Source organism: Heterocephalus glaber, unplaced genomic scaffold (assembly GCF_053883595.1).
Source record: "Heterocephalus glaber isolate CG9 unplaced genomic scaffold, H.glaber_assembly_v1.0 deba00001097, whole genome shotgun sequence".
Taxonomy (NCBI): Eukaryota; Metazoa; Chordata; class Mammalia; order Rodentia; family Bathyergidae; genus Heterocephalus; species Heterocephalus glaber.
This window is the reverse complement of record NW_028258191.1, coordinates 4596471-4610160: the sequence shown is the minus strand read 5'-3', so window position 1 is coordinate 4610160 and position 13690 is coordinate 4596471. Positions and strand designations below refer to the sequence as shown.

Genomic DNA, 13690 nt, shown 5'->3' with positions numbered 1-13690 from the left:
GCCATTTTCACTCTATTAATCCTTCCTCCCCAGGAGCAGGGGATGTCTGTCCATTTTCTGATATCATCTTCAATCTCTCTTTTCAGAGTGCCATAGTTTTCAGAGAAGAGGTCTTTGATTTCTTTCATTAGATTGATTCCTAGGGATTTCAGTTTTTTGGATGCTATTGTGAAAGGAATTATTTGCCCTATTTCTCTCTCAGTGAGTCTGTCATTGGTGTAGAGGAAACCTATTGATTTTTGTGTGTTGACCTTGGAACCAGCTACTTGACTGAATTTGGTTATTAAGTCTAGAAGACTTTTGGTGGAGTTCTTGGGATCTTCTATATAGAGTATCATGTCATCTGCAAATAATGACAATTTGACTTCTTTATTACCTATCTTTACTCCTTTTATTTCTTTCTCTTGTCTAATTGCCTTGGCTAATGTTTCCAAAACTATATTGAACAAGAGTGGTGATAGTGGACATCCTTGGCTTGTTCCTGATTTTAGTATGAAGGATTTCAGTTTTTGACCATTTAGTATGATATTGGCTGTTGGTTTTTCATAGATGGCTTCTATCAGTTTGAGGTAGAGACCATCTATTCCAATTTTTTGTAGGGTTTTTATCATAAATGCATGTTGGATTTTGTCAAATACTTTTTCTGAGTCTATGGAGATAATCATATGGTTTTTGTCCTTGGCTCTATTGATATAGTGTATTACATTGATTGATTTTTGTATATTGAACCATCCCTGCATCCCTGGGATGAATCCCACTTGATCAGGGTGTATGATCTTCTTGATGATCTTCTGCATTCTGTTTGCCATTATATTATTAAAGATTTTTGCATCTACATTCATTAGTGAGATTGGCCTATAGTTCTCTTTTTCAGTTGGGTCTTTCTCTGCTTTTGGGATCAAGGTGATGCTTGCTTCCAGGAATGAATTTGGAAGTATTGCTTCCCTTTCAATTTCATTGAAGAGTTTAAACAGTAATGGCAGCAGTTCCTCTCTAAATGTCTGGTAGAATTCAGCAGTGAAGCCATCAGGGCCTGGGCTTTTCTTAGTTGATAAGTTTTTAATTACAATTTCAATTTCATTGGTTGATATTGGGTTGTTCAGAATTTTTAGGTCTTCTTTGTTCAACTTTGGTAATTCATATGTATCTAGGAATCTGTCCATTTCTTCTGTGTGGTCCATCTTATTGGCATATAGGCTCTGGAAGTAGGTATTGATGATCCTCTGGATTTCTGCTGGGTCTGTTGTAATTTCACCCTTTTCATTCCTAATTGCATGGATTTGGGCCTTTTTTTCCCTTTTTCTGACAAGGTTGACTAAAGGTTTGTCAATTTTGTTGATTCTTTCAAAGAACCAACTCTTGGCTTCATTGATTTTTTGTTATCGTTCTCTTAGTCTCTATTGCGTTGATTTCTCCTCTGATCTTTATAATTTCCTCCCTTGTATGAGCCCTGGGGTTTTCCTGCTCTTCTTTTACTAGAAGTTTGAGGTTCAGCATCAGGTTGTTTAGCTGGGCTCATTTTGTTTTCCTAAAATGCGTATTCACTGCTATGAATTTCCCTCATAAGACTGCTTTCATTGTGTCCCATAGATTCTGATATGTTGTATTGTCATTGTCATTTAATTGAAGAAACTGTCTGATTTCTTAATTTCCTCTGTGACCCATTGGTTATTCAGAAGTGTGTTATTCAATTTCCACGTGTGTATGAAATTTTTTGAGTTTCTTTTGCTATGGATCTCCAATTTCATCGCACTATGGTCTGATAATATACAGGGGATAACTTCAATTCCTTTGCACTTACTTAAACATGTTCTATGTGTGAGTATGTGGTCTATTTTGGAGAATGACCCATGTGCAGCTGAGAAGAATGTGTATTCTGATTTTGTGGGGTGGAAGACTCTGTAAACATCTGTTAAGTTCATTTGTTCAAGAGTTTGATTGAGTTCTAGTATTTCATTACTTATTTTTTTCTAGTTGATCTATCTATTTGTGACAGTGGGGTGTTGAGGTCCCCCACTACAATTGTATTAGTGCATATATGACTTTTCATGTCCATTAGTATTTGTTTTATATAGTTGGGCACACTAGTGTTTGGTGCATAGATATTTATGATTGTCATCTCTTCCTCTGGGATTGTTCCCTTTACAAGGATGTAGTGTCCTTCTTCATCTCTCTTAATCAGTGTTGGTTTGAAATCTACTTGATCTGAAAGAGGATAGCTACTCTTGCTTTTTCTCGGGTTCCTGTCACATGGAGTATTGTTTTCCACCCTTTAACTTTCAGTCTATGAGTTTCCTTTTGAATTAAGTGTGTTTCTTGTATGCAGTATATTGTTGGATTTTGCTTCTTGACCCATTCTGCCAGTCTCTTTCTTTTGATTGGTGAATTGAGACCATTAACATTGATGGTTATAACTGAAACATATTGACTTGTCATTGCCATGACTTTTTCTTTTTCTTGGGTTCTCCCCCTTTACATTTAATTTCTTGTCATGCCAGATGGGTTCATTCTGCTTTGCTTCCTGGGGTTGTGATCCTCAATGTCTGTTCCTAGGATATTGTGTAAAAGTCTTTGGAGTGCTGGTTTGGTATTCATGAAGTTCCTAAGGTGCTCTTTGTCATGAAAGTATCTTATTTCTCCATCCATTTTGAAAGATAGTTTTGCAGGGTACATCAATCTGGGTTGGAGGCTGTTTTCTTTTAGGGCTTGGAATATGTCACTCCAAGCTCTTCTTGCCTTGATGGTTTATGTTGAGAAGTCTGCTATGATTCTGATCGGTTTTCCTTTGTATGTGATGTGTTTCTTTTCTCTGACTGCTTGGAGAACTTTGTTCTTCTGTTGTATTTCTGGAATCTTAACAGTTATATGCCTATGTATAGATTTTTTTTGATCAAGGCTATTTGGAGTCCTATATGCCTCACTTATCTGTATGTCAAGCTCTTTTCCCCTGCTTGGGAAGTTTTCTGCCATTATTTCTGTGAAGAGATTTTTTATGTCATCTCCACTCTCTCCTGTTTCTTCATTGAGCCCAATCAGTCTTATGTTATTCTTTTTTGCATCATCTAGCAGCTGCTGGATTGATTTCTCATGTTCCCTTATAATTTTGAAGCAATTTTTCTTTTCCTGGTCACTAATTGCAACCTTGTCTTCTGTATCTGAAATTGTGTCCTCACATTGGCTCATTCTTCTGTGTAGACTTTCAATGGAGTTTTTCATGTCCTGGAAATCCATTTGCACCTGTTTTATGGATTCCATTTGTTTCTTATGTTTGGATTCCATCATGTTCCTGAGCTCCTCTCTAGATTTATTAATCATGTCTTGCACTAGGGGCACAATTTCTCCTGTTATCTGAGAAATTATTTCTGATTTCATTTTTTCCAGATCCCCTTTTGTTGCCAGTTCAGTGGGTCCAGGTGGTTGAGTATCAGAGTGTTCCAACTCATTTTCCTTTGGGGTTGCTGTAGGTGATCTAGAAGTCTGGTTTTGAGACTTATTTACATGTTTTCTCATTTCAATTGGGTGGGGGGCTGTTAGTGCCTGCACGGATTACCTCCTCTGAGCTGGGAAAGGTGGGACAGGGGCCAGGAGCAGAGGTAGGGATGGTGACCCAAAAGCCCTTTCCTCTGGGCTGGGAGCCGCGGGAGGGATGATGGCCAGGAAGCCCCTTCCTCTGGACCAGGAGCAGTGGGATGGTGGCTCAGAAGCCCCTACCTCTGGCCCGGGATCGGTGGGAGGGATGGTGGCCCGGAAGGCCCTTCCCTTGGGCCAGGAGCAGCAGGACAGAAGGTGGCCCAAAAGCCCTTTCCTCTGGGCTGGGAGCAGCGGGAGGGATGGTGACCGGGAAGCCCCTTCCTCTGGACCAGGAGCAGTGGGGCGGCAGCTCAGAAGCCCCTGTCTCTGGGCCGGGACCAGCAGGACTCAGTACCTTGGTCTGGTGGTCTCATGTCCTCTGCGTCTTTGTAATGTGGAACCAGGTGGCTGCCTGTCTGCAGCAGAGTGTTTCGGCATGTTCTGTGTGACTCAGGACCTCGGTAGGGCGTGGGCAGACCTCCCTGTCTGCAGCGGGGTGATTCGACGTCTTCCACAAGACTCAGGACCTCGGTAGGGAGTGCACAGACCTGCCTGTCTTCCCTAGAATTTAAAATACTTCTTTCCCAAAGCATTTCTTAAGCCATTAACATCAATTCACCTATTTTCCTTGATGAAACATAAATCTTATTTTAAATTTTTTTATTATAAATTAAATAACTAAAAATAAAGCAAGAGTACAGAGCATTGATTTTTTAAACTACCCTCTCTTTCCTTTTTCCTAGTTGAATCTCACTAGTTTGAAATAATATTAGTTCATTTTATCATAGAAATGTTTATTGGAGGCCTGCTATGTGTCAGATGTTTTTCTTGGGGCTGTTGGCACAAAGAAAACATCCCCTTCAGGTGGCACAAATAGAAGTAATTGCATTTGTTTAGATTTAAATTCTTACTAAGATTATTTACCACTCTTGTTAACTGTTGCTTAGTATGTTTAGATTTGCAAGGCTACTGTCAAATACATCTTTTTATTTTTTAATTTTGTGTGTGTGTGTGTGTGTGTGTGTTTCCAGAGTATCATGCATACTGCTGAGTGAGCTATACCCCTGGATCTCAAAAAGTCTTAATTTTTCTAAGGCAACAAGCCTATAATGCATGAAGCAGGTGTTTATTCTGTAACCTCAGAGAATGCCCATTGTGGGAAGAAAATCAGGCAGAGCATTATGAGCCTTTATTCAAAAATGCTGGACATGAAAAGACTCCAAAGATATAGTATAATTTGGAGGAAGATGAAATATATAAGGGCTTTAATAGAAAGGGTCAACCAAAGTTCAGTTTTAAGAAGAGTTGGTCAGGGATGATTCTTGCAAGAGGGAGGAATTGTTTCTGTGGATTTGGAACCATGTGGATTTTTATCAAGAAAAGGAGAGGGACCTGTAGGAGCTAAAGTGATGTACAAGAAGGGAATGGGAGGAACAACCATATATACAAGGACATAGGAGAATCATAGTGGAAAATTCTCAATCCTTCAGTGTCTCCATTATTCCATACAAGCCATTGTAGTTCATGTTTAAGGTATAGTAGTACATAAGGTAAATACAGCTGCTGCTTTTTATTAAACACAAACTTACACAATTTTACTTATTTTGTGGTCCTAGTACAAGGTGGTAGGAGAACAAATATTAGGGGTATTCATTGAGTCTGGGAGAATTAGGTAAGACATTCCTCAAGAAAGCATTTTAGCTGAAAATTGAGGGGTGAGTAGTATTTTATAAGATAAAGAACCTTTGGGACTGTGATAAGCAAGTGCTGCATTATGACTTTCATTGGCTCCAAACACTTGCTTTCATGGGCCCTTTCCAACATAAAAATTTACTACTGTGCTATAAAAATGAATGTTAATGTTACATATTAAAACATTTTCTTTAACATATGTTGGGGTTTTTTTTTCTTATTTTCAAGAAATGAAAGCATTTTCATAGCTCCTAAACATTTTGTGAGCCCTCAGCATCATACCAGATGTGCCTCATTGAGAGGGGGACAACTGGACCAAGAACATTTCAGATAGAAAGGACACCGTACAGAGAAGGTTCCAAGGGTTGCCTTGCTTGGAAAATTCAAAGGAGGCCAGCGGGGAGTGCAGGGGAGAGTGACTGAGGTGTGGCGAGGGAGGTAGGCAGTGCCTCTGTATTTTGCCTGTGGTAACTGTGGATAATAAAGTCATATCATTTTTGTCCCGTTAACTACATGTATCGCTTTGTGATTGTCTCCTTTGTCAGATGAGGCTATTAGCACACCCACATTCTCCTTAACTCGTCTTAGTTTTTATTTTTGTATTTCAAGTATGGATGCCATTTACATCAATTTTTATCATGTAAAGAGGCATCTACATCATTTTTGGGAAAGAGCATTTGCATTTATCATTCCCTCCATCATAAATTCACCAGATGGCCATGTCACTTGATCCTTCCCTTTTTCAAATTCTTGACCCAAGAGGCAACTGATAAACAGGGCTTCCCTGGCCATCTTATTCTAAAAAGGAACTTCTGTACCCAGTATTCTTGCTCTACTTCGCTTGTGTTTTTATTCATACCTATTACATATAATTTATTTTAACTTAATTTTTTAAGCTATCGTCACATTCCCTCTACTGTTCTGTAGGCTTCAAGAAAACTGAAATAATTAGAATAGTCTAATTTTATTTTTTGTTGTTTATTGTTTCCCCATCATTACCACATTCTCAATAGCTAAAAGGGTGCCATATACCCAGCTGACACAGTATTATTTTAATTAATGATTCATTATAGTGACAAGTATTCTTTTTTTGGTTATATTTCCTTGCTCATGCAGCTTTTCAGTTCTCTCCATTGTATCAAACATTTTGGTAGAATCTCTTTTTCCCAGAAACTGCTCTAGTCCAAGTTCTTTCCAACTCTCCATTATATGAAAATCACTTTTTTCTTTTCCCTACAAACTGCTCTTCCTTTGAGTGCACAGCTGTCGTCCTGGGGCATCTCTTTCCTGCTCTTCTAACTGAATCTATCGCAGCCTACATTTTTTTTCTTTTATATTTTACATCTTTCTTTAATGAGGCATATATCTGATCAACTTCCTAAGGAAGAGTATATGGAAAATCAAGTTTAATCATCATGTGGGTTCACCTTTAAAGAACATTCTGAGGAGAAGCAATTGCTGCCCATTTAACTGCCTGCCATCTTAATTAACTCTTGTCTAGGACTCTAGTTTACAAATCACCCTTTTCTAAAATTCAAAGGCAGCTTTAGGATCCTAGAGCTTGGGAACTATTTCAGACAGTGGAGAGTCCCCTTAATGCTTTACCCTAAAGCTATTCTTTGATTTCTTCCATGAGGAATGCTTTGATTTTTTTTCTTCACAGAATGGATAATGATGCTTTTCCCTTAATGAACATGCAGTTATTCTATCCATTTTGAGTCCTTCTCTCTCACTGTTACTGCTGACCTCTTACCAGACATCTCTGAGACCCTGAACCTCTCTGGTTCTACAGATTGATCAGGCCTGGTTAATGTAGGCCAAGGCTTCCAGGGCCCACTTGAGCAGTTCACCTCTTACTGTTTTCCTGCTTACCTTAATTTGTTCAGATCTCTCATCTGTTGACGGCCTATCTGCCATCTGTTGTGGTATTTATTTTTCATTTCTGTATTGTCATTTTAGCGGGCCCTAAAAATTAAAAATGTTCTACATACTGTCTTTAACAGAAGTCATTGAAAGTTTGTAAGTAGAAAAATGATCAGATCAAATGGCATTTTGCAAAGATCACTATAGGTTCATTTTGAAATATGGCAACATAAGCTAACATACTATATTTTCTTGCATGTAATTATGTGATGCTTATAACAAAAAATATAAGTGATAAAACTAATACAACAATGATATAAACAGTATATTCTTAGATATAAAGAAGTAAATTCATATTTACAGTATAGTAATGCAGTCATCTAGGAACAAGTTAAATACTGTTTCCTATTAACAGCAAAATGTAAGTCAGGAGGCTGAGACAGAAGGATTGCTGCAAGTTCAAGGTCAGCCTGAATTACATATACATACCAAGACACTGTTTCAAAAAACCAGACAAACAGAAAGCAAATATAGTTATCCCCAGACCAAAACTGAACTGAATTTCTTCAACAATAATCTAATCTGCATCTACTCTAGCAGGGCTTTCCATCCATCATTTGATCCCAACGCCTCTCTCATTCTTGAATGTAACTGCTATTTTGCATAGACTAGTAAAATAAAAAGGTTAATGCAGACTTGGACTTTCAGAAGTTTATAGTCTTTTATTTGTACTTAGTTAATAGCATTGAGAAAATATTATCACATAGTATAGTAGTGATAATCAAAGTTAAATAAAATACTATATGATGTTCATCTTTTTTTTACATGATTCTTTGTATTATCTCATTTTAAAAAAACAAAACAAGCAAACAAACAAAAACCTTCTCTGGAATACCTGCAAAAGTAGATAAGCAAAATCTCCCTACCTAGGTACATATATGAGAGTTTTGGTGTTTTAAAAGAGGACTGCTACCAACTAATGGGGTATTACATGTAAAAAGGTATTTTTTTCTGATTACTTACATCTTAATCAGCTCCTTTTATATGAAATTAAAAGCTTCATTGCCATTGAAAATATAAATTTATTATAGCTAACTTTAGATCTTTTTTATTATATGCATAAATGTTTTATGAAAAGTTCTGTCTCCCCAAATCCTAGTCATTTAAGTGATTTTCTGGTGTTCTTCATACTAATTGTGCTAGCATATGTGTGATGTTCTTTAATATTTTCAAATAGATTAAGAAAACTATGCTTTTCATTTCTATCTCCCTTAAAAGAATTATACATGTATAAAAATTATGTGTTGACATTGTTGCTAGTGATTACTTGAGACTCTTGATTTTCTTAGAAACATATTTACTGTTCTTATCCTTTATATACATACTTACAGAAAAGGCAAAGAGAAATTTTAAACCCATAACCAAATTCATTTGTTATATCTCAAGCAAAATAATAAAATTATAGTTAAAAACATTTCAGTCTCCAAATCTCTGTAACTATATGATCACAACTAAAATTGTAAGCACAGTGTGCATTTTTCATAATTAAAATATATTATAAATCCTGTTTCTTTCATGTGATTATAATTAAAATTTTAGAAATCATTATTATCATATCCATTTGCCCTTATTGTAAATGGAAACTGTAATTTCTGATTACTGCAATTATAGAATTTTTCCCAAAATTGATACGCCTTTCGATTAACAACCCATTTATTTTCATTATATGTCCCTGCCTGTGCCTGACTGCTCAGTGTGTGCACATGCGTGCACACACACACACACGCACATCGAAGCGAGCATTGAAAACAAAAGACATTTTATTACGTAAATAACACCCCTCAAAGGCTTTAGTTTACATACTAGATGAGAAGTTCATTTTTAGAGCACTTTTGTTTTATTAGGAGTTATATTAAAAGTCATATTATACTGAGATTTTTTTCATAATTTGAATGTTGTGATTTCTTGGTGGCTCTACAGAAATCTTCCTGCCTTTTTTTTTTCTTATTCACAGTATTCAAAGTAGTCCATGTGACCTAGATATTGAAAATCAAGGTAGAATGTGCTGCATTGCTGATATTTACTGTGAAAGCTCAGGAACATTAAGGTTCCACATGCTAGAATTACAAGGTGCACAAAGTTCAATATTGCTGGTATTTAAAAAGGTCTCTGAGAGCCTATACAATCATTTTTCATGCTGGCATTAAAATATTGTTCGCAGTCTTTTATCAAGTTTTAGATTATAATCAAAATGCAATATTCAGTGTTCACATTTTAATTTGAGATCAAGCTAGATTTCACTCATTATAGGTTTTCCCTCCCAGTACTTACCATGTATTTACAATTACAGTCATTAGTGAATTTAGAAATCTAACCCCAATGAGACACAATTAATTATTCTTACTTGTTAATTTGGAGAGAACTCTGTTAAATTATTAAAAATAAAATACCTGGAGTCTGCATTATAAAATTATGTTCATCAAGATACGTGAATTCCATCGTATTTCAGAATCCATCTGTTCAAAGAAAATCAGCCTTTACATTCAGGAAGCCATTTCTCCCAGTGTGTAAAGCTGTTTCTTCGCTTAATATTACTGCATAAAAACAAAACCCTGAAAGGAAAGCACGGAATAGGTTGAGGCATCTGCACAAGTAAACTATATTCAGCTAGTGGATTATACTGAGAATCCAATTTGGTTCTTCTTTATATATAGTAGAAAATTATAAAATAGAAGAAATGACAGGTTACATCCTTTTCTCAGCTGAGAAAATTTAAGCACACACATGCTAAAGATCATCTTTGTAGTTAGTTTTATCTCTCTCATTTATAGAAAGATCAGCTTCCCAAACTAATTCATAGATTTCTTTGTATAGCCAAAGAGAACCACAGAGTACCAGGACAGATGACCAGAATCAGTACTGAGAAGGTTACAAGATAAAAATTCATGCCTGGAATCAACTCTGAGCACAAGGAGAGACAGAAATAAGTAAGCAGTGCAACCGTGTGAGGCAGAAGCTCAGCAGAAGCATAAGGAAGCAACAGATAAATAATTTTTCAAATGCAGGGGAGTGGCCCAGAACCAGAACTCAAAGCAGAACATGGGGCAGGGCATGTTAACACCTTTTTAAGGTGTGAGCATAGGAGACTTACTGGGGCAGGGTACTTCCTATAATTGAACAGTAAATCTAGCTCTGATTTGTCTCTAGCTTCTGATCAAATTTATTCTTCATTTCTTCTACATCATTGTTTCTCAAATTGGTGTTTCATAGAATAGTCTTCTAAAAGATGTGTCATGAGGGCCGGGGATTTAGCTAGATCCGCAATACCAAAAAAAGAAGAAGAAGAAGAAGAAGAAGGAAAAAAAAGTGTGTCAAGAGGGTAGGGAGAAAAAATATCAGTTGCTAAGTAAATTTGAGGAATTAGAATTTGCACTCACTCACCCACAGTCACAGACATGCTTCTTCATGTTTCTCTCTTCAGAACTCACAGTGTTCTTAATGTAAAATCTTCTCAGTAGGCCCCACCCCCAAAGAAACCTATAAACCTAGCATTTCCCTTGTTGGATCATCACTGTCTTACAATACATGAAATCCCATGTTTTTGAACAACGTGGCCAGTTTTAGAAATTGTTACAATAGTGTTTCAATATCAAGAGCTGTTGCAAAGCCATTTTTAAGAGGTAGTAAGACAGTTAAACTTGTCAACTTGAGTGGTTTGAGAGACAACGTGGAGATTAGTAAAGTTCACTTCTGAGTGTGTCATAGGTTTCTTTTTTTTTTTTTTGCTACCTGGGATCGAACTTGGAACCTTGCACTTGCGAAGCAGGCAGCTAGCTGAACCACTGAGCTAAATCCCCGGCCCAAAAAGTAAGAACTGTTTTTGTTTTTGTTTTTGTTTTTGTTTGGTACCAGGGATCAAACTCGGGACCATGAACTTTCAAGGTAGGCAGTAGAACCACTAAGCTAAATCCCCGACCCTGTCGTAGGTTTCTGACCTTGGGAACTGTATCTAGTCCTTGGCCCCTTTATTTCTGGCTCCTTCCATGCTCTCTGCTTTCCTGATGCCATGAACTGAGCAGCTTTCTTCCATCATGCCCTTCCATCATACTCTTTCTGCTTTGGAGCAAGCTAACAATGGACGGAAACCTCTGAAACCATGAGCCAGTATAAACCTTTTCTCCTTTAAGCTGTATATACCAGGCATTTTTTTCCCCACCAAGAGAGGTTACTAATTAAAATAGAGTATATGTTCAGTGAATGACTGAACTTATCCAATATGTAGCTGTTGCAACTTTGTGCAGGATCCAGACGATGATGCAAGAAGGGCTGTATCATCTAATAAGACATTGGGAGCTAACTGTGCCTTTTTTTTTTTTTTTTTTTTTGGTACTGGGTATCGAACTCAGGTCCTTGCGCTTGCGCAGAAGGCGGCGAAACCACTGAGCTAAATCCCCGGCCCCAACTGTGCTTATTTTTAGTGTATGTGCTGCCGAAGTGAGCACAACTGTGCTTATTTTTGAAGGCATGTACCTGATTCCATAACTTAGACAGGAATCACTAGATGTTAATAAAAGTATCATGCATGTTTCACAATATATTCTACTCTTACTAATTCTTGGTAAACAGGATTCCCGCTGAAAAAGTCCTAATGTGGTCTTACATTAATGTGGAAGCAATGTGTTGTATGAAGACACATACAACTATTAGTGGCCAGAACACTGCATTTTCTGTTCTGGATCTGCTGTCAGCTATCTCTAAAATATTATATAGATAGTTCTCTTTTAAAAAATGAGAGAAATATTTTTTTCACAACTAGATATTACTAATAAACTTTTAAAATTTTGTAAGTTCTGTGTTCAAATTTAGGAAAATCTGAGTTGAAGTTGAGCATGTTTCTTTATTCAGTGTTAATTTGCATTATGAATTTCCAGAAGATGAATATAATTTTAAAGGTTTCTGAGTTACCCTATATCTGTACCACATATATTAAATAATCCTCAGAGCATAGTTTGGGAAATATAGGACTGAATATATTTCAGATTTCCTTCTTATTCTGAAAAGATATAGTTCACTGATTTTAAATTATCTATATATAGCTTTTCAAGAGAGACACAAAAAAGAGAGGGAGGGAGGTTGGGAGGGAGGGAGGGAAGGAGAGAGAGAGGAGAGAGAACCAAAGAACTCCAATAAAATGCTTGTAGAAAAAAAAGTCTTAGGTTTCAGCTTTATTTCATAACAACTACACATTTAATCTGAATTAATTAAAAATAAGACATTTATGATTTCAGAATATTTAAATATTTTAAAACTATTATATAGTGTTAATTTTTATGATTTCTAAGTAAAATACACTAAATTCATGTGTTACATTATTCTGAGCTTTAGAAAACTGAATACTGTCCTACAACTCTAAGAAAATAATTACTAAGAAGAAACAATTTGTCCAAAATAAGAAATGTTTTTTTTGGTCACTTACTTTAAAATCAACAGTGTAATTATTCTTCAGAATATTCATTTTAGTAACTTTCTGCTATTAAAAAAAATAAATAATGGAGGCCAGACATGGTGATGCATGCCTGTAATCCCAGAACTCAGGAGGCTGAACCAGGAGGATCGCTGTGAGTTTGAGACCAGCCTGGGCTACTTAGTGAGTTTGAGGGCAACCTGAACTGTATAGTGAGACCTTGTCTCAAGAGAAAGAAGTTTTATTTCTTTTCAGGTCAAGTAGAATTTAGATTATTTTTTGTTTTCAATGAAAATTTACTGGCAAAAATATTTACTGAAAATTTACTGGCAAAAATGGCAGGAGTCATTTCAAAGATAACCCCTTCTGGTGAAATCTGGAACAATATGAGCATCAAAACAAAGTAGTGATAATAATGAATTATAATACCCTGAATAAAATAATTCATTACTTCATACAATATACATGAACAGGTAAAGAGAACAAAAAAAATCTTTACCTTAGAATTACAACTACTACAAGGGATAATGGAGTTAGAAAACCATAAATAGATACTCATATCAGTGAGTAAAATTTTATATTAAGTAGTTTCAAAATAGTTTTCCACAAATTACTCAGTTGTTATTTAAAAAAAACCTAGTATTTTGACAATGGAGAAACCAAAGATTATCACATTAGCAAATTGATCAACGTTAAATAAAATTGGTAAAAGTTGATAAAGTTAAATAACGTTGGATTAAATTGACATTTCATGTGCCTCCTGATATCATGCACTGAAAAAGACATAGCATTGCCTCTAAAGTATTCCCCTCAAACTGTATCTCTAAATTCATTTATGAGGAAGCATCAGACAAACTTGAAAAGTATCACAGTCAGCAAAACAATTTTGCATTCTTCAAAAATGTTAACATCAGTGTAGACAAAGGAAGACTGAATAAAGATTCCAATTTAAAGGCAACTTAAGAGACTTGACAACTAGATGTAATGTGTGATAATAAATTGGATTCTGGTCCAGGGATTTAAAGAGCAATCCATAAAATGCTACGAATGGCATTATGGTCACAATAGTAAAAATTTTATTTTGGTAATGTAAAAAAACCC

The 13690-nt window shown here is 36.1% G+C and overlaps 1 protein-coding gene across 32 annotated transcripts in view; it reads left to right on the top strand.

Annotated features, from left to right (window-relative positions):
- Mbd5 (methyl-CpG binding domain protein 5) overlaps positions 1-13690 on the top strand; it is a 437449-nt gene that overhangs the window by 279450 nt on the left and 144309 nt on the right. For 3 of the 32 annotated variants that reach the window (XM_087210027.1, XM_087210022.1, XM_087210021.1), the window contains one exon: positions 10956-10992. The exons of the other annotated variants lie outside the window; for them this stretch is intronic. The gene's annotated coding sequence lies outside the window, so the exon portion shown is untranslated. The remainder of the gene's footprint in view (positions 1-10955; positions 10993-13690) is intronic. 32 annotated transcript variants of the gene reach the window in all.